A 19,104-nucleotide genomic window follows, 5' to 3' on the forward strand; every position below is an offset into this window, starting at 1 on the left:
TAGTGGTTTGATAGTGCAGAATAAATCAGAAACTTTTGAATCTTCTCTTTGTTGATAATATTCATTTTTTTAATACCCTGGTGTGTCCCAAGGGTGCTTTTGAAAAGGCAGCTGGATTTTTCAAGGGAAAAACCAAGAAAGTCCAGCTGCCTTTTGAAAAGCACCTTTGGGACAACCATGTCCTGGATGATCGAGAATCTCCAGAAACACTCTAGTGTGTCATTTCCTTTTGGATCTTTTTCTGGTATTACTGGTTGGTAATGTCTATGGCAGAAAAAGTTGTTTTCCTCTAGAGAAGTTCAGTTGGAATGTTCATGTTTAAACTAGAAATCTATCCAAAGACTCACATTGCTGATTCATGAAAATCAGTAGTTTGCAGCAAGATTTTAGCATGCCCTAACTTTGTGGGTAATGGAAGATCTAGTCATAATCATTAGAAGAGTACCATATTGCCCTAGGTAAGGAAAATACAGGTAATCCCTGGGTTACCAGCGTTCCCTTAGTGAACATTTGAAGTTACGCAATAAGCACCCCTTGTCACAGCTCCGACAATCCACCCCAATTCAAATCATGAATCTCTAGCCACATCTCAGAGTTAAAAAAGAAATTATTTATTAGGAATAAAAAATGCCGGCATTACCTGGGTGCAGTCAACTCTAAGACACATCATTCATCTCACCCTTGATCCTGGTCTTCCCCCACCCCCTGGATGTACATTCTCCAATCGGACACATCCATACCCAATGTTAGGAATATAAGTCACCTAACAGGTATTTGGGTTAGAAATATATAAACCAGGATAAACATTTTAGTACTATGTCTTTAAGAGATTGCAAAAACTGCAATTGGGTGTGGTTTTTCAAACAGCCATAAAATGGAGCCAGAAACCTGGATTGTTTTAGTCTGAGTCTCAGAAGAGAGTGTAAGTGTATCTCTGTTTCCTTCTGTTGGAAAGTATTGCCATTGTTCCATTTCTTCTAATTGACTGATATTTCTGGATTTAATGTAAGTCTGATACTGAACTGTTTTTGACATTGGAATTTGATATTTGGATTATCCCTGGATTGAAAACTGACTGATTTACTTGTGAATGTCTTTGGATTGCTTATTTTGGACTTTGCTTAAACCTTTGTGGAAGTAAAAACCTACATTTACTGTACAGTGTATCTGTGTACTGTGTGTGTATTATTCAAACACTTCTGTGTGTGTATTATTCAAATACGTCTTCCTGTATGCGCTCATTCTCCTAACGGGGAATTACCTCAACACCCAAGTGTCATCAATCATGCTCTCCAGTATTGGCCGCCCAGCAATTATCTATGAAAATATTTAAGGTATGCATTGTTTCCCCCACTCCCTTTCTTCTGACAACTCTAAAAGACCAGAGAAATATTTTTCAGTTGATATCCCTAGTGTTTACAAACAAGTCTCAAAACTACGAATCTTGCAGTACCACGGCAGTTGTTTGCCCTTACAAACAACGGCAAGGCTCTGCAACATTTGTTCTGCACTTTGCCAGCCAAAATGGATCTCCTGAACCTCCATTTTGGCCTGTAAAGTGCCGGGCAAGGCCTGCACAGGTCTAAACGGAACTTCAGAGGGGTGCACAGAGCTGAAAGGCTGGAGAGAAGACAGTTTGCTAGATCTTTGCATGGTAAATTACCTGGTGTGGCAGGTTGGATGGGGAGGGGGAGCAATTTTGGAGAGTATGAAATATTTCAGTGAGTCAGGGAGGCCTTGGATGGTCTTAAGTAGGTGGCCTGTTCCAGCACTAGCCCCCCCCCCCCGCCTTCCCCATTTTGAAATACCTCATGTGCATTTAACAAGCCTCACATTCGATTAACGAATGTGTGGGTGAAAGGAGGGAGTAATCCTGTTAAAGTTACGAGATGTACTCCCACAAATCTCAGATTATGAATGGAATAGGCAGGCTCTATTATATTTGTAACTCGAGGACTACTTGTATCTTTCTTCAGGGCTTTTTAGAGAAGGCTTCGAGGTTGCAGATTCAAACATAACAAAAAATCAAAATGTAGTGCTATCTTGCAAGTTCCATTGACTTGTTAATGGATCAGCTGGTTGAGAGAAGGGTGTGATGCCTGATTACAGCCATTTGAACTTTGACTCTAGAAACTTTGAGATCATATGTCTTAAAATAAGGCTGGGGAAAAGTCAGTTCTTTCACTGTTCTGTTTCTACTCAACAAGTCTAAATTTGTCTTCTTCCAAGTACTGGGCATCATTACTGAGTTCAAGTGGTCATATAATTCAGTATATTTGGGACTATATTTCTTCCATTCCCGTCGTGCTCTCACTCTCCCCATGTTGGTCACATTAGTATGATTATATTGCTATTAATGTAACTGTTTCAACACCTAATGGCATATTGATCCCATTCATATCAGCACTCTGTTGGGACCACTTTTATTTAAAATTACATTTTTATTTCTCTGAAGGACAGTCTCTAGTTGGTCTTATAGCAGAGATATTTTATTTATCAAACAATCATCCCTACCGAGGTAGTTCCCTGTTGCCTGTTTTGTTATCCTTCCTTGGCTGCTGTCTTTAAGCTCCCTTTCTTCATTCCTTAAATCTGTAGAGAGGATTAATATTGTTCATATGGGAATATCATTGTCTGAGGAATTCATTTTGAACAAATTCATCTGTTCAGTCATACAACTGCCCACTTTCCAAGTGCCGTTGCGCCTCTTTACTTTTTAAGATTGGTAGCTTGAACCAATTTGGAAGATTGGAACCCTGGCCAATTATGGACCCGGTGAGTGGAATTTTCCACCAAAACCCCAGGTAAAAATTTTCTTGAAATGCTTGAAATAGTTTTTGTGTGTATATGCACATGGGCAGAGCCAACAGGAAGCAGAGCGGGGAATAAAGGAGCATTGTGATATTACCCACATCGAAAGAGCAATTTTGATCACATGGGTTGTTTGGAAGGGTTTTTTCTTCTTCTTTTCATTCTTAGGGAAAACAATTGTATGTTAAAAGTAAATGTAGTTCACTTTGTTTTTCCTACATTTTGTATGGTGGAAGTAGTACCGCAAAAGAAGGCTGGTTAATGAATGCCACGGGTAAATGAGTGACTAGGGCAGGACAGCAACGAAGCAGTAAGTTGAGATAATTTTTCCTGTTTGAAATGTTTGAAACAAATTTGATAATGTAAGTATGTAAAAATAGCTGGTTCTTTCTGCCTGAATAGATTGAACACAGCTGCAGTTAGCAGCAGCTTGTGCTCTTTAATGGTGCTTCCTCCCCTGCCCCCACTCCACCATTTATTTCTGACTTTCCTTCTCCCTTAGAAAGAGAGAAGCATTGAATGGTTCGTAATAACTGCATGGCTTTTTCATTCTCTGTTTTGCTTTCAGGAAATGTAGCATTCTTTATAGGACGTGCCACATAATGCTTAGAACTATGAAGTGGAGCAAAAAATAACTGATTTGAGTGCTGGATTAGTGGCAGGCTAGAGAAAAGAAAAAAAAGGTTTATAATTGAAATATTCTCGGTCAGTTTGTTGTTTGAATAATTAACATCCTCAAAATCCAGCCTTTTATTTTCCTTTGCTATTTACTGAATTAGAAAGGTGCACTTTGCATCTAAGTCGATAAGGAAGTAGAAAGTTTAATATTGTTCAAAACTCTATTCACCAAACAAACGCATAGTGTAATTTTTAAATTACCAAGGTTTTATGTTGGTTGTATAGCAAGTTTGCCGAGCTTTGCTAGCATAGATTTAAAAAGTTCTAAAATTATATAGAATTTCATATGCCAATTAAACTTATCTTTGAGTGTTTATTTAGTCAATTTATATATCCCGCCTTTCATTCAAATGGTTTATGAGTTCCTCATTCTATTTCTCCCTATGGTAACCTTGTGAGATGGCTTGTGCTGAGAATGAGTAACTAGCCCAAAGTTGCCTAGTAAACTTCCAGGGCTGATAGTAGGTTAGAATTTGGTGCTCTTTGCTCCTGGTCCAATACTTTATAACCTCTATACCAGTGATCCCCAACCTTTTTGACGCCGCGGCCCGGTACCGGCATCAGCTGGGCGCCGCGGCCCGGTACCGGCATCAGCTGGGCGTCGCCATCTTTTTTGATGAAAAAGTGCTTCCGGTGACCTCACGGAAGCACATTTTCATCAAAAAGATAAGCGGCGCCATGCTCGGTGAGCTTTTCCCGAAAAGCTCACCGAGCGCAAGCGCCGCCATCTTTTGATGAAAGCGTGCTTCCGGTGAGCTTTCTACCCGGAAAAGCTCACCGGAAGCACTTTTTCATCAAAAAGATGGCGGCGCCCAGCAAGCCGCGGCCCGGTAGGAGTTGTTCCGCGGACCGGTACCGGTCCGCGGACCGGTGGTTGGGGACCCCTGCTCTATACCATAATGTCTCTCTCTTTTGGTATACTCCCTGAGCTGCTATATACAAATTTTGTAAATACTTAACTGGAAGATTAATGAGTCCTCTGGCCTGAGTTGCAGAAGCTGATTAGTGAAGGGATCCTTTCAACTTGAGCTCAACTACATAGACATTATTTCTTGGAAATAATACATCGGTGGTTTGTCATTGTTGGCTTTCCCGTCTAAGAAATGCCAGTATTTTCACTCTCTTGGAAGGCATTGTGGTTTGTCTGGGTCTGGGAGCTCAATCTGAAGGTGTATAGATTCCTAGTTGTATACATGATTAAACCTTGCCTTGCCTTGCTTTGCTGTCTTCCTTCCTTACCTTTCTCAATCTACTATTTGTTGTTAGTAACTCATTATTACAGGCACACAATTTTCTTCATGTTTATAAATCACATAATGAAATTAGATTGAGATTTGACTTTGTGAAAGAACCTGGAAGGCATAATTACCATAAGAAACAATGGTAGACACTAGATAGGTACACATTTCAAAGAGAGTTTCTTATCTCCCATTAGTGCTGCTTTGTAGAAGGCTGAGTTTTTCTCTCTTACAATGTTATCTTTTCTTTAAAAGTGAATCATTTGCATGGATTACCTTAATTATAGTAGCTATGGGTAGATGTAATGGAGCCTGGATTATAGATTATAGATTAGCATCACTGTGATAAAGACAGTATCATCTTTACTAGACTTCCATTGCTGTGCTTACAGAGCGAAGCAAGTTAACATGTTTCTGTTTTTATTCTGCTTAATAACTTGAGTTTTTCAGATAAAATGTCAGTGATTAATCAGCTACCACCCACATTTTCAGTAATCATAACCCACATACAGTAGTTTTAATCCAATGATTCCTTTAGAGGCTAGTAAGGTGAAAGTTTCTGATTCTGCTGCCAAAGTAAGTCATTTTCTAAACATGGAGAAGATCACAGAAACCTTCAAAACCATGAAGTGAATAGTGACACAATTGTTGCTTTAGAAAAATGGGAATACACAAGTTCAAACCTTGGAACTAAACCCTGAAACTATAAAAAAAAAAAAAAAAAGGAATGGGTTGGGGTTTTATTTTTGTTATTTTAGTTTGAGTATTTTTTTGTATTATAGGGCTTCCTAATTCCCTACAATAAATTTTGTCTAAACATTTTTAGTTTGCAAAGCAAGAAAGTCTGTTTTTTGTTGGTGAAATGAAGAGGGTTTGTCAGATCACTGCTCCCGTTGCTACAAGAGAATAGCCTGAGATTAAGCAACTATTAATAGATCCTCTTTCAAACCTGTTGTTCATGAATCAGGTCACCAATGCCTTGTTGGTGCACTCAAGATGGACCAGTTAAGTAGCTTGTTTAGCAAGCACAATTCTTTTCCCTTTTTTCCCCTTTTATATATTTTACATTTCTAGTTCCAGAACAGATTAATGTTTTGTCACATAAGATCATATTTTTTGTCCTATAAACTTGTCCTATAAACCTTTTATCCCATCCCTCACACACACACACACCATCCTTAAGTGTCTGTTCCTGCAAGATGATTGGAGATGGAGAGGACATTACTTCTCTAACATCTCTAATCTATACTCCATGAGACCATATGTGCCAGCTCAAATATATGATCTTTAGGAGTCCTGCATCTTTCCCCTCCTCTTTTGTTGGGAACAAAGAGAGCTGCATCAAAACAAACAACTATATATCTCTCCTCTGATGGGAAAAACCTGTTATCTCTTCCTTGATAGCTAGCCAGATGGATACTTTGGAAATTTAAAATGAACCATCTTGTTTTCCATGTCTTACTGTGATCTCATGTTAAAGTGATATTGATTCTTCTTTCTACCACACCATGCCTCTTATGTCAAACCAACTGGAGTGATGTTGGCTCTCCTCAGTGCCCTCCCCTAGGCCATGTGTGCAGAAACACCAAATAGTTTGAAAGGAGTATTACTTAGGCTTTAGCAAAAACAGGCAGCAGCAACCAAGGCATTTGTGCACATACGTAGGAGCAAATTCCCAAATCTTTGGGAAGGTTACCCACTGTTGAGTTCCAAAGAGCCAGAGTCCAAAGTGGGCAGTCATATCTCAGTCCAGAAATCTAAATAAGTCCATCAGCTGGTCCAGGTTCTAAGGAGTTGGTTTTTTTTCTTTATTAGATTGTTATAACTCTTGATAAATTATATTTCAATTCATTGACGTTTATTCAATATTAATTGAAGAGGGCTGGGAGGAGATCCTAGATTCAGATGCTCATGCTGCCTCCAGCTGCATGCAAGCCTGAGGTGCCTGATTGCTAGGTTGGTTGGTTGGTTTATTTTTTATCAAATTTATTGGCTGCCTGTCTTAGCACAAGGTAACTCTGGGCCATTCCCCTGAGGTTGGTATTTGGGGCAACTTAAGTGGCTCCATCTATCTCAAATTCATCTTATCAGGGATCTTGGGGACACATTTTCCTTAAACCTTTATTACTAGCCTATCATGTGTCCAGGGCCTGGATTGTTTAGCGATGCCTGACCTGGCTCTAAGCTGGCCTATTTGATTCTTTATTGTAGCTTCTGAGACAACTTGTCTATTTTATTTGACAGGTGTTTCCAAAAACAGAGCTTGCTCAATCATCTGATTTCTGATAGAGGCTCACACACTTTGCAGCACATTGTTGGAAATCTCTATATCAACTCTTGGATGTACAGTGTCACCTATTCTGTGCCCATCATACGCAGTGGGATGGTAAACAGAGAACAAATGCTACTTGCATTACTAGGTTAACTGTCAATTGACCTAATAGTTTACTGCGGCCGAGTTCACTAAATAATTCAGTTCATATCTTTAATTAGATGTCATCATTTCAGCACACCTACAGTCACTGCCTGAACCTGCTACTTAATGCTTCCTAGTTCCTTCCCATCCCAGAGTCTTCCCATTTTCTCCAGAACTTCAGACCATTCAGCACCATTTCAAAGATCATGTAGAAGATCATGCCAGGCCTCCTACTTAGGTTTTTAAGAACAGGCATTTCTGGAAGGCCTTCTCATTACTGTTGAAATCCACACGTGGGCTTTCTACAGAACTTCTCCCCTGGGTATACCTGGATACCAAATGTACTGAAGAGTTTCTTATATTTAAACACACTAGTCTGATCCTGTTTTATGTGTAGCTTCTGCCCACATTGAAGATACATCCTGTTTTCCTCTACCCTCCTAATGACGGAATGTCATCTTTGTATCTGAAATACTTCTATTGTATCACTCCCTGTTTTGATGGAGGAAGAAAGAATTCAAAGTTGTGTATATCGTTGACCCAGTGCAGAAGAATATTTCATTCACTTGGAAAGTTACTCACTCGGAAAGTTCCTGGGAAGTAATAGGATGTACATGTCTCCTCTTCTTTCAGTAGTTGCAGCTGCAGTATCCTCACAACTTATACCTCCTGACAAGCTGCATGTTCTGGCCTTGGCATCTGTTGACAGTTCTGAGGGAAAATGGATCTGATTGGGGGCTGGAAAGGGGGTATTGCACAACCACAGTGCCAGGGACAGTGGAGAAAGGAGTAGAAAAGGCCATGAGGGCATAATCCCCTTCAGATCCAGTGAAGAAAGAAATGGAAATTTCCTTCCCTCCTGATATCTGCACTTGGCTGGAAGAAATGAACATTTTATACTCCTGAGCATGGAAAAGAGAGAAGGAATGAGTAATTGGGGGGAAGTGGGGAGGGGGAAATACAGTGGAAAAAGAAGGCAGAGACAACTTCTTTAAACTTTTTGAGTCTGCTTGGGAATGCAGAGTAGGAAGAGATGCTAATAGTTATATCTGGAACAAATCCTTGAGAGTTCTATCTCTGATTTAAAGAAAAGTTAAAGACTTTTGTATGGTCTCTGGTGGCAGGGAAATGTATGATCCGTTTGGAACAGATCCGATAAATTGCTTATGCCTTCTCTGCTTTTAAAACATTTTAGTTGCTTTGGTGAGTAGTGATTCTGCAATATAATGTGCAACTATGCAACTACTTTTATTTGGATGGATGGATGGTGCTTAGAGATTCTTATTGAAAATTTGTGGAATCAAAACATTTTTGAGGAATAGCAAAGCTATTTTGCAATTGGAAAAAAAACAATTACTACCCACCTGCCTTCAATTGAGGAGCTGTATACTGCACAAGTCAAAAAGAGGGCTGTGAAAATATTTACAGACCCCTCACATTCTGGACATAAACTGTTTCAACTCCTTCCCTCAAAACGACGCTATGGAGCACTGCACACCAGAACAACTAGACACAAGTACAGATTTTTCCTGAATGCCATCACTCTGCTAAACAAATAATTCCCTCAGCACTGTTCAACTATTTACAAAGTGTACACTACTATTACTGTTAATCTTCTCATCACTCCTTATCACCCATCCCCTCCCACTTGTGATTGTAGGACTGTAACTTTGTTGTTTGTAGCCTTACTGTTTATATTGACTGTTCCTAGTATGATTGCTTATTGTACCCTATGACTATCATTAAGTGTTGTACCTGATGATTGACTCTTGAGGAATTTATCTTTTCTTTTATGTATACTGAGAGTATTTGCACCAAGACAAATTCCTTGTGTGTCCAATCGTACTTGGCCAATAAAGTATTGTATTGCATTGCATTGCATTGCATTGCATTGCATTGCATTGCATTGCATTGCATTGCATTGCATTGCATTGCATTGCATTGCATTCTATTCTATTCTATTCTATTCTATTCTATTCTATTCTATAATATTACAGGCTGTAAATAAGCAATATAGAGACAAAGGCTTCTGATGCTATGGAACATTCATAAAATGAAGTAATAAAGCCCCTCCGCTCATTTTCAGTGATTGTAATTCATTTTAGAAGAGAGGACTATTTAGTAAGCACAAAAGTCCTTAATTGCATAATGGTATATATACTAGACACACAAGCAATCACAGTTACTTTTCTATATATCTATATCGTGTATATTGGATTTGATATTAAAAACACCTGCATATTCCTGTTATTTATGGATTCAGTACTTCTCTTCTTCCACTACCTGCCCCAATTGTATTTTTATCTCTCTCAAGAAGTGAATATGTAGACTTCATCTGTAAATGAAAATAAAAGTATTACCAAGTCAGGTGTGTTATGATTATATCCGTATTAGTTCAGGAGCCATCTTCCATAACTAGCTACTGGGATGTTTTTCAAGTTCAGAGTCTTGCCTATGGTCATGTATTCCCTGATAGTCTTCCATCTAAACATACAGTAGTCTCAATCCTCTTCATTTCCAATCCCAGACAGAGTAGCCAATTACTACCATCTGCTGAGATTCTTCTAATCTCCAGCCCCAGAGAGCCCTTTTTTAATTTAATGTCAATTTCTTAACAGGTGCTATGCTTTGGGCACCATTGATGTCAATCCCTGTTGCAGCTGTAGACAGCATTTATATCATTCAGCTCCAGGACAATTTCAGCTCATAATAAATAGAAAATGTTTTCAGGTTAGCATTCCCATCACATGCTGATAGAAATAAGGGTTAGGCTGGACAATTTGCTAAGCTTTCAACAATTGTAAAAGTGTACTTTTCCTAGAAAGGTTTACAAGTGAAGGTTATGTGGCTACTCTCCTAATTTACTTGATCCCTTGACATTAATACAAAACCTCTTGAAAAGCTGAAAATGTTTTTCTGTTATTATATTTAAAATACAGTAGTTTTTACAATCACATGGTCAATTCCATTGGATTGTACTAATTAACACAGAACAGTCATATTTATCAATATGACATGATTGAAAAAATGACCACAAATTTGTGAAGTAATATTTTTTCCAGTACTGGAGGAATGCACTAGAGATTCAACTTAGAGCTCTGACAAATTATTAAATTTTGGAAGATGCAACTTTATAATGTTTTGTAGCATGGTACAGATAAAATTAACATTTTAAAAAAAGTGGCAGGAGAAAATAACCTCTCAATTCAAGGTAATGATCTAAGAACATTTCTCCCTCGAGCCGCTCGGAGCATCCAGAGACTGGGGGATGTGCTTCTGAGTCCTCTTCTTGCAGGCTGAGCTTTAGATGAGGAAACGCTCCGCCCCCTCACGTGGTATCGCGCAGCGTCTCCCCAGTCTTTTGCTCAGCCTCGAAGAGTCAGGCTGTGTTTCAGAGAGCTCCTTGGCTGATCGCACATTTCTTTCCTATTACAACCCTCTCGTCTTGATAAGGTTTGCCTTTCCTTCCTCCTCCTGCGCAAAGGGTCTGGACTTAAGGGAAAATTTTCCCCGTCCTTGGGGCAAAGCTGCGGGCTCGCAGCGCGATAGCGCGCCCCCCCCCCCACCCTTATCAGATCGCTTCGCTGCCTCCGCGTTGCCTCGTGGCACGCGTTTTCTTTTACTGCTGGATTCCCCCCCACCTTAAACGCCGATCGGGAGGGTCATCGCCCCTAGGGCCCTAGGCGCTGAGCTGACCAGCAAAGCCCTCCCTTTCCGTCCCGAAGGCGTCCCGACGGTTCAGATTGCGGCCGCCATTTTGGCTCCGCATCGTGGTCGGGCGCCATTTTGAAATTCTTTAGCTGCGGTGAATTGGAGCCCCAGGCCTTGGGTCAAAGCTTAGCTGCCCATTTCTTCCACCTGGCTCGCTCTTTTATTACTTGTTGGCCTCCCGCAGCCCGTTTTCGGGGCGAAGTTGCAGCCCCCCCCCTCCGGTTTTATTTTTCTTGTCTGGAGGCCTGCTGCCAGAGGCTCTTTCTTCTACCATAGGCCTCAGGTGTTTATTTGACTGATTGGCCTGTACTGAGATATACGAAGTTCTCACTGTTACGGTTACTGTTTAAAAAAAAAAAAAAAAAAAAGAAATCTATATATATATATATATACTTAATACAAATACAAAAGGAATATATTAAAATAATAATAATAATAATAATAATAATAATAATAATAATAATAATAATAATAATAATAATAATAATAATAATAATAATAATTTTTGTTTTGTACAATAATATTTTTTCGTAGATATATAAATATATATGGATAACCTGTATATACATTTGGTACAAAAGCATAATAAAGATAAAAAATCAATCAAAAGGAAAAGGAAGAATTACAAATTAGAGTATCTATTTTTCTGTACATACTATATTTCTTAGATACCTTACTGTTATCTCTGTACACAACAAATTCCAAAAGGGGGAGAGGGCCAGCTTCACCTTCACCCGGCCTCATCCAGGCCTGATCTGGGCGAGCCAACCGCCTTTGCTAGTATTTGTATCTAACATGGCAGACGACAATCCCTCTAAACGTCCTTCTTTGAAGGCTAAGGCAAAGTCCCACTACTTGCGCAGGCAGGACAAGGAACCTAAGGGCTCTAGACAGGACAAGGAACCTTCCAAGGCCGCCCAACGTGACGCCTTAAGGCGCCACAAAGCGTTGGAAAAAGAGTTTGACCGGCGTTCAAGGGAGTCCCGCTCGGAGCCGTCAATACCTCCTCCTCCAAACCCTTCTACCTCTGCTCAATCTCTCCCCTCAGACCCCTCTTCCCTACCTAGGCGCAGTTCGCTTCAGGGTCTTCCGACCCCCGGACCTCCGACCAGACGGACCCCCGAAGCCACCTTTACACCCACAGCCGCTGGTCTGCGCCACGATGAACCCTCTACCTCCGAGGTTCCACCTCACATCAGGGCTTGGATGGAATCAGCCATCCGCCAGGGCATAGCAGAGGGACTACAACACATGACCAGATCAGGCTTCTCTCCGCGAGCCTCCGAGCACGACTCGATATCAATCAGATCCCTTCCACAACCGGTCCCCCCAGTTGATCAGGTACTCTCTCAGAGGGACAGCCCTCCTCCGATTGGGGCCCAGGTGGAGGAGGAAGGGGACTTTGGGGATTTCAGGGAAGAGGAAGAGGATTCCCGGATGGGATCCTCCCGCTACAGTGAACCCCTCTTAGAGGCTGACATCATGGAGGGGGAGATGTCGGAGGACGAGGACCCTTCCCCCGACCAACCCTCCTTTGGGGGGCTGTTCAAACCGCATATGTTCAAGTCCCTCCTCCTTAAGGCCAAGAATGTCTCTGGCCTTCTTCCCCAGTCCACTGCAGAAACCCCCCCTGTCCCAGAGGGCCCGGAAGACTCCATTTTCACCCAACCAGTGGTGGAAGCTGAGGTCATCCCATCCCCTCCCATCTTCGTAGATCTGGTAGCGAAGCAACTTACCTCCTCAGGGACCCCTCCCACTCCCTCTAGCCAAGACAAGAGATTCTTTAATCTCGATTCGGCTCTGTCTAACCTTCTGAATATCCCGGAGGTTGATGACCCCATTGTGGGTCTAGCCTCCTCCTCTACCCCTAGTGAGGCCCTAGAGGCCTTGAAACCTGAGGACAGGCGGGCGGAGCAGGCGCTACGCAGGGCTCACCTATCTGACGCCTGGGCCATTAAATCAGCTACGGCCGCCTCATTTTTCACGAGGTCCTCTATCCGCTGGCTACGTCAGCTCAAGGACCACATCCCTGCTTCCAATCTCAGAGCTCACCAGGATATAGCGAAGTTAGTGGCTGCAGCCGAGTTCTCGGCTGACGCCACTTACCAGTCGGTAAAATTTTCTTCCAGGGCCATCACGTCGCACGTCACGGCTAGACGCATGCTATGGCTCAAACACTGGCAGGCGGACGTAAAGAATAAGGTCAAGCTGGCCACTGCTCCCATTACGGGAGATAAACTGTTTGGCCCAGCTTTGGAACCACTGCTGGTCGAGGGCCGCAGTAAGAGAAAGTATCTGCCCTCCCTTTTTCGAAGATCGGAGGCCAGGGGCTCTCAGCCCTTTCGGAGGAGCTTTCCACGCCCCTTCTACCAACCCCCTTCCCGCCCAGATACCCTAGACCCCCTTCCTTCCGATCCCAGGACCGCACGGACCCGGGCGACAGATCCAGACGCGGTGGCGGCTACAAGAGACCCTTTCGGGGATCGGGAGGAAGGCCCTACCGCAGAAGGTAGAGCCTCTTCCTCCCCCCCCATTGGCGGCCGCCTCAGCCACTCGCCGCCCAATGGGACATATCCACATCCGATGCATGGGTTAGGGACACAATCAGGTTTGGCCTCGCCCTGGAGTTCAGGTCCGCTCCCCCTGATTGTTTCTTCCCATCCCCCTCCTCAAGGGATCCCTCCAAACGTGCACTAATGGATGCAGCCATCCATCATCTTCTTGACATCCAGGCCATTCAACCTGTCCCTCCGGATCAGAGAGGAAAGGGGTTTTACTCCCATCTCTTTGTGGTGCCCAAACACTCTGGGGGTTGGAGAGCCATCCTGGACTTGAAACGGCTCAACCGTCACCTTATCCAGCGTAGATTCAAAATGCACACTTTGCAATCAATTCTTTTAGGCACCAGGCGGGGAGACTGGTTATCTTCCATAGATCTTTCGGAGGCATACCTCCATATTCCAATCAGGCCTTCCCATTTCAAATTCCTCAGGTTCTGTCATAATAGCCTTCATTATCAATACGTGGCCCTTCCCTTTGGACTGGCCTCGGCCCCCCGAACCTTCACCAAGGTCCTGGCGGCCCTGGCGGCTCATCTCAGGAGCGTTCCCGTCCGCCTCCACTGCTACTTGGACGATATCCTTATTCTATCCCCGTCCAAATCCCAGGCAGTCAGGGATACCAGGGTCACCCTCTCCACCTTACAGGCACACGGGTTTCTAGTCAATTGGCAAAAGAGCCAACTTACCCCTTCCACCCGAATCAACCACTTGGGTGCCATAATTGATTCGGTTTCTCAAAGAGTTTTCCTCTCCCAGGAGAGGTTCCTTAGCATTCAAGCCCTGGTCAAACAGATCAAGGAGGGTGGCCTTACTGGACCTCTCTAAATTGTTGGGCAAAATGGTGTCATGCATCTCTATTATTCCCTGGGCCCGTCTACACAGCAGATCCCTCCAGTGGTTCCTGCTCCCGTTCCAACGATCCGGAAGAAGCAACTCGAAGGCCAGAGTCAGGGTCCCTCCAAGGGTCCTCACGTCTCTTCTATGGTGGACCAATCCCGCCATCAACAGAGGCCACCTCTTCGCGGAACCTCAACGACTCACCGTCACTACGGACGCAAGCCTGTCCGGTTGGGCGCTCATCTCGACTCGCTCTCGGCACAGGGCAGATGGTCGCCGTCCGAGCAAAGGTGCAGCATCAATTGGCTAGAGCTTCACGCTGTCCATCTGGCCCTGCGCAGTTTTCCTCAGATCCGCAAACATCACGTCCTCGTTCTCACGGACAACGTCACGGCCAAGGCCCATATCAACAGGCAAGGCGGCACCCAGTCCATCCAGCTAATGAGGGAAGCCGAGCGCCTTTGCCGCTGGGCAGAATCCAACCTCCTATCACTAAAAGCCGAACACATCTCCGGAGTAGACAATACTCAGGCGGACTGGCTGAGCAGGGCCACGGTGGACCAGGCAGAATGGCGTCTCCATCCATCCCTATTCGAGGAAGCGTCCAGAATATTCGGCCTTCCGGTGGTGGATCTCTTCGCCTCCCGTCCAACACTCAGCTTCCACGGTTCTTCTCCCGGTATCCATCTCACCGGTCGGAGAATCACAATGCTCTGCGCTGCCCATGGCCCCCAGGGTTCCTATATGCCTTCCCTCCGCTCCCGTTAGTTCCCAGAGTAATACAGAAACTTCTTCAGGAGAGGGCAGACCTTCTCCTGGTGGCTCCCTATTGGCCCAGGCGACCGTGGTTTGCGGATCTCCGCAATTTATCGGTAGCGCCCCATGGAGGATCCCCGGACAGGGTCTCCCTCTCTCAGGGGCCCCTTCTGCATCCGGAGCCTCAATGGCTCCAGTTAGCCGTCTGGAGGTTGAGCGGATCCGTCTGACTAGTGAGAATCTCTCGAGTCAAGTCATCGACACTATTTTGGCCGCCAGGCGACCTTCCACTACACAATTTATGATGCCACTTGGAAGGGGTTCTGCAAGTGGTGTAGCGGGTCTCAGGTTGATCCCCTCTCTCCCTCTGTGGCTCAGATCCTAGATTTTCTTCAGGAAGGCCTTCGTAAGGGGCTCGCACCTAACACCCTGAGACGACAAGTTTCTGCCCTCTCAACCGTGGTCTCCTGTGATAACTACGGTTCCCTTTCTCATCACCCCGAATTAGATCTTTCCTTAGGGGTGCCACCAACCTGTGCCCTCCCACTGTTCACAGGTTCCCCACATGGGACCTCAACAAGGTCCTCGTTTCTCTCACACGTTCCCCGTTCGAACCCTTGAGAGATTCATCCCTTCAGTTTCTCACCTTTAAGGTAGTTTTTCTAGTAGCTATTACTTCTGCTCGTCGAGTTTCGGAAATAGCAGCTTTGTCAGTTAGGAGCGATCTATGTGTATTCCACGCTGATCGGGTGGTCCTTCGTCCTGACCCCACATTCCTACCCAAAGTTAACTCTCCCTTCCATAGGTCACAGGAACTGGTTCTACCAAATTTTTGCCCTAGGCCCTCCAGGGGCAGGGAGGTCCTCTGGCACACCCTAGATGTTAGAAGGGCCTTGCGTATATATATTAAGCGCACTCAATCCATGCGAAGGTCGGAATCCCTCTTCCTATCCTTTCAACCCAGGTCACTGGGGCTTAAGGTTTCTCCTTCCACCATCAGTCGCTGGATCAGGGCTACTATTGCGAGGTGCTACCTTTCCCATTCTCTGCCCGCTCCGGGTGGAATAACCGCCCATTCCACCAGAAGTGCAGCCACCTCGGCGGCCTGGGCCACACAAGCCCCCATCGCTGACATTTGTCGGGCAGCCACCTGGTCCTCTCCGTCCCCGTTTATCAGACATTATAAAATAGATACGTACGCCTCAGCGGAGGCCTCTTTTGGCCGACGGGTCTTACAGAGGGTCATCAGTGATCCGGAGGGGCCTTCGGCCAGACGGAGTCCCACCCGTAGGACAGCCCAGCTTTGGTATGTCCCAGTCTCTGGATGCTCCGAGCGGCTCGAGGGAGAATGGGCGTTGGTTCTTACCTGATACGCCCCTTCTCGGCGAGCCGCGAGGAGCATCCAGCCCCACCCTAATTTCTCCGTCTGGTGGGGAATCTTGCTTCAGCCAAGGAGCCAATAGTAGATTAGAAAGAATTAATAACCTCTCTTCTCGTTATCGCAAAAAACTGGGGAGACGCTGCGCGATACCACGTGAGGGGGCGGAGCGTTTCCTCATCTAAAGCTCAGCCTGCAAGAAGAGGACTCAGAAGCACATCCCCCAGTCTCTGGATGCTCCTCGCGGCTCGCCGAGAAGGGGCGTATCAGGTAAGAACCAACGCCCATTTTCTGTGTTATCTTAGTTTAAGATAGGTTTTCCGGTGTAATTTATTAAGTATCAAAAACATGAATAAAAAGTAAAAAAGTAAAAAAAGAGACAAAAAGCAATATAAAAGTGCAAAAAAAGAAGAAAGTAAAGGAAAAATGTCTTTCAATTTAAAGAAAATACTAAATTTTACTCTAAAATTAACGGTAGTCTATATTACTTCTATAATCTCATACAATTCTAATCATCAAATCCCAAAATCAAAATTACATATCTCTTATTTTAGAAGTCCAAAAGTGGCTTCATTAACAACTTGATGTTAATAGAAGTATCTATTTACAGTATCTTTCCATTTATTGTTCAGAAGAGGTTGGCTCAGCTTTCTGCACAATACCTTCATTAGTGAAAGTCAAAATTCAAGAAGTATGTACAACAGCTTATAGAGGCAACTCAACTGAGAATGAGGATTTTTCATGTGGAATGGCTGGGTGGATTATAAGTGGACATGAAAAGAATGCCTGTGTTCTCTAATACTTCATAGCCAATAGCTTGTAGTGAAAAATAGTATGTAATTCTGAAGTGAATTGCTATGATTTTAATACTTCATTGTTATGTAATATACCCTATTAATTAAATTCAGGTTCAAGGGAAAGCAGAGGAAAAAAACATTATTCTTTTGTTAATATTTTTGTTTAGTTTAAGGGTTTCCTGCTACTGATTAAGTAACATTTGTTTTGTTCTAAAATGATATTGATACTCTCTATACAAATATAATATTCTATACACGCTTATTACATAACTTCTGTTTTAGTTTGTTGTTATTGGAAATGCTTCTTTTTTATGATTCATTTGAGTTCAAAGTATTTTGGCCAAGCCTGATTGTTTCCTTCTAATCTGTGCCTCTGGACTTTGCTCAACCCCACACATCAACATCCTGATATGTGAAATGAATCTTCTCATCCATTAGATAACAATATAGTGTGATGTATTCTGGTAAAATCCTCTGTTTGAGGGACTGTCCCACACACATGATATTTAAAGATATTTAAAGATATGTCCCTGAAAAATATGTGAATATAAGTGTGCAAAAATAAGAAATATGTTTCATTTTACACCCAGAACAAAACATCCCCATGAAAATATTCCATTGGAGTGTTCTGACTTGGCTAGGGGCAAGCATTTCTTTCTTTATTTGGCTTGTATGGCAGCCAAAACAGAAAGGACTCAAAGGTTTAGAAAACAATATGACCTCAGAATAGATCTTCAACTCTTATTTATCAATTTACAGTAGACATATGCTTCTAAATCATATAGATTCATGGCAGTTTATAAGCAAGTAAAACCAAAATAAAATAAATTTTCAAAGACAAAACAATCAGGACAATAGGCAGTAAAGCAATAATAATGCAATACTCATGTTTAATAGCCACACTATACACAGCAGCATACAATGGCAAAGTATGCATTTTTGAAGCATGACATTTACATCTTTAAACATTAAGATCTTTTTTGCCATAGCTGTATTTACAGAAGTTATGACCTGAAACAAAAATAAGAACCAGAATAGAACAGATCAGATGATAAGTCAGAGAGCCTTTGAATTTCTCACATTGCTAACATGAAAAATTGACAACCATCCTTTAAAAAATGTACTTTTTAAAAATCCTGAAGTCATGGAACAAGATTTTCTGATGAATGAACTTCATCCTTCAATTATTAGTTCATTCTAATTCTATCTGTATCCAACCTCTAGGAATATCAATAATATCAAAATACTTCTGTCAAGATCAGAATAGATGTTTTGAATTCAAAACAGAGCATTTTATACTTAAAGTGGAGTATTCTGAGATGTCTCAAATATAAAGTATGTTGTACACCAATATTTCCTTTCTTCTTCTCTATACATACCACAAATATGTACACTTAATTACATTTATTTCTTCTTAGACATTAAAAATCCTTAAAGGAGGATTATGTTATTGCCCCTTTTATCGACAAGACCCTGGGCTTAAAACCTGGTTCTTGAAGTAGGTGGGAAAAAGCTGAGATACATAAATAATACTTCTGAAAAAGCCAGAGGGACCAGAGGTTTAGTCTTTCGAGCTTTCGGACTCATGCTGGAACCGATCTTCAGTGACCGCCTCTCTAGCAGAGTGTATGCTTTGGACAATTCTGTGTGTGGTATTTATATGATGCCTGGTTGTGTGTGGCTTTTTAGTTGTTGATTGTGGTGTTGATTGCCAGCTATTAAGTCGTTGACTATTGTTTTTGTCCTCTTTCAGGTTATGTATTTGTTTCATGTTATTCTAGTTGGGAGAAGTATTTTTCATGTGTGGTACTGTCTTTTTAGTCAGGACTAAATTCCAACAAGTTGACAATCAGCCCAGAAATTCCAAGGCTTCATTATTTTCAGTTTTGATGGTTGATTCATTTATATCATATTTGCATTA

The 19,104-nt window shown here is 42.8% G+C and overlaps 2 protein-coding genes across 14 annotated transcripts in view; one reads left to right on the top strand and one right to left on the bottom strand.

Annotated features, from left to right (window-relative positions):
- The window catches only part of LOC148133278 (uncharacterized), a 191,435-nt gene that overhangs the window by 126,790 nt on the left and 45,541 nt on the right, over window positions 1-19,104 (bottom strand). The window lies entirely within an intron of this gene.
- The window catches only part of RASSF7 (Ras association domain family member 7), a 114,786-nt gene that overhangs the window by 81,984 nt on the left and 13,698 nt on the right, over window positions 1-19,104 (top strand). The window contains exon 1 of one of the 13 annotated variants that reach the window (XM_087950786.1): window positions 2,513-2,804. The exons of 6 other annotated variants lie outside the window; for them this stretch is intronic. The gene's annotated coding sequence lies outside the window, so the exon portion shown is untranslated. Of the gene's footprint in view, window positions 1-2,512; window positions 2,805-2,851; window positions 3,174-3,198; window positions 3,334-19,104 lie in introns of those variants that run through there. 6 more of the 13 variants (XM_087950784.1, XM_026668204.2, XM_087950790.1 and 3 more) reach the window with 6 other exon arrangements.

Source organism: Notechis scutatus, chromosome 1, assembly GCF_049901735.1.
Source record: "Notechis scutatus isolate UNSWTSFEM ecotype Mainland chromosome 1, rNotScu1.2, whole genome shotgun sequence".
NCBI lineage: Eukaryota > Metazoa > Chordata > Lepidosauria > Squamata > Elapidae > Notechis > Notechis scutatus.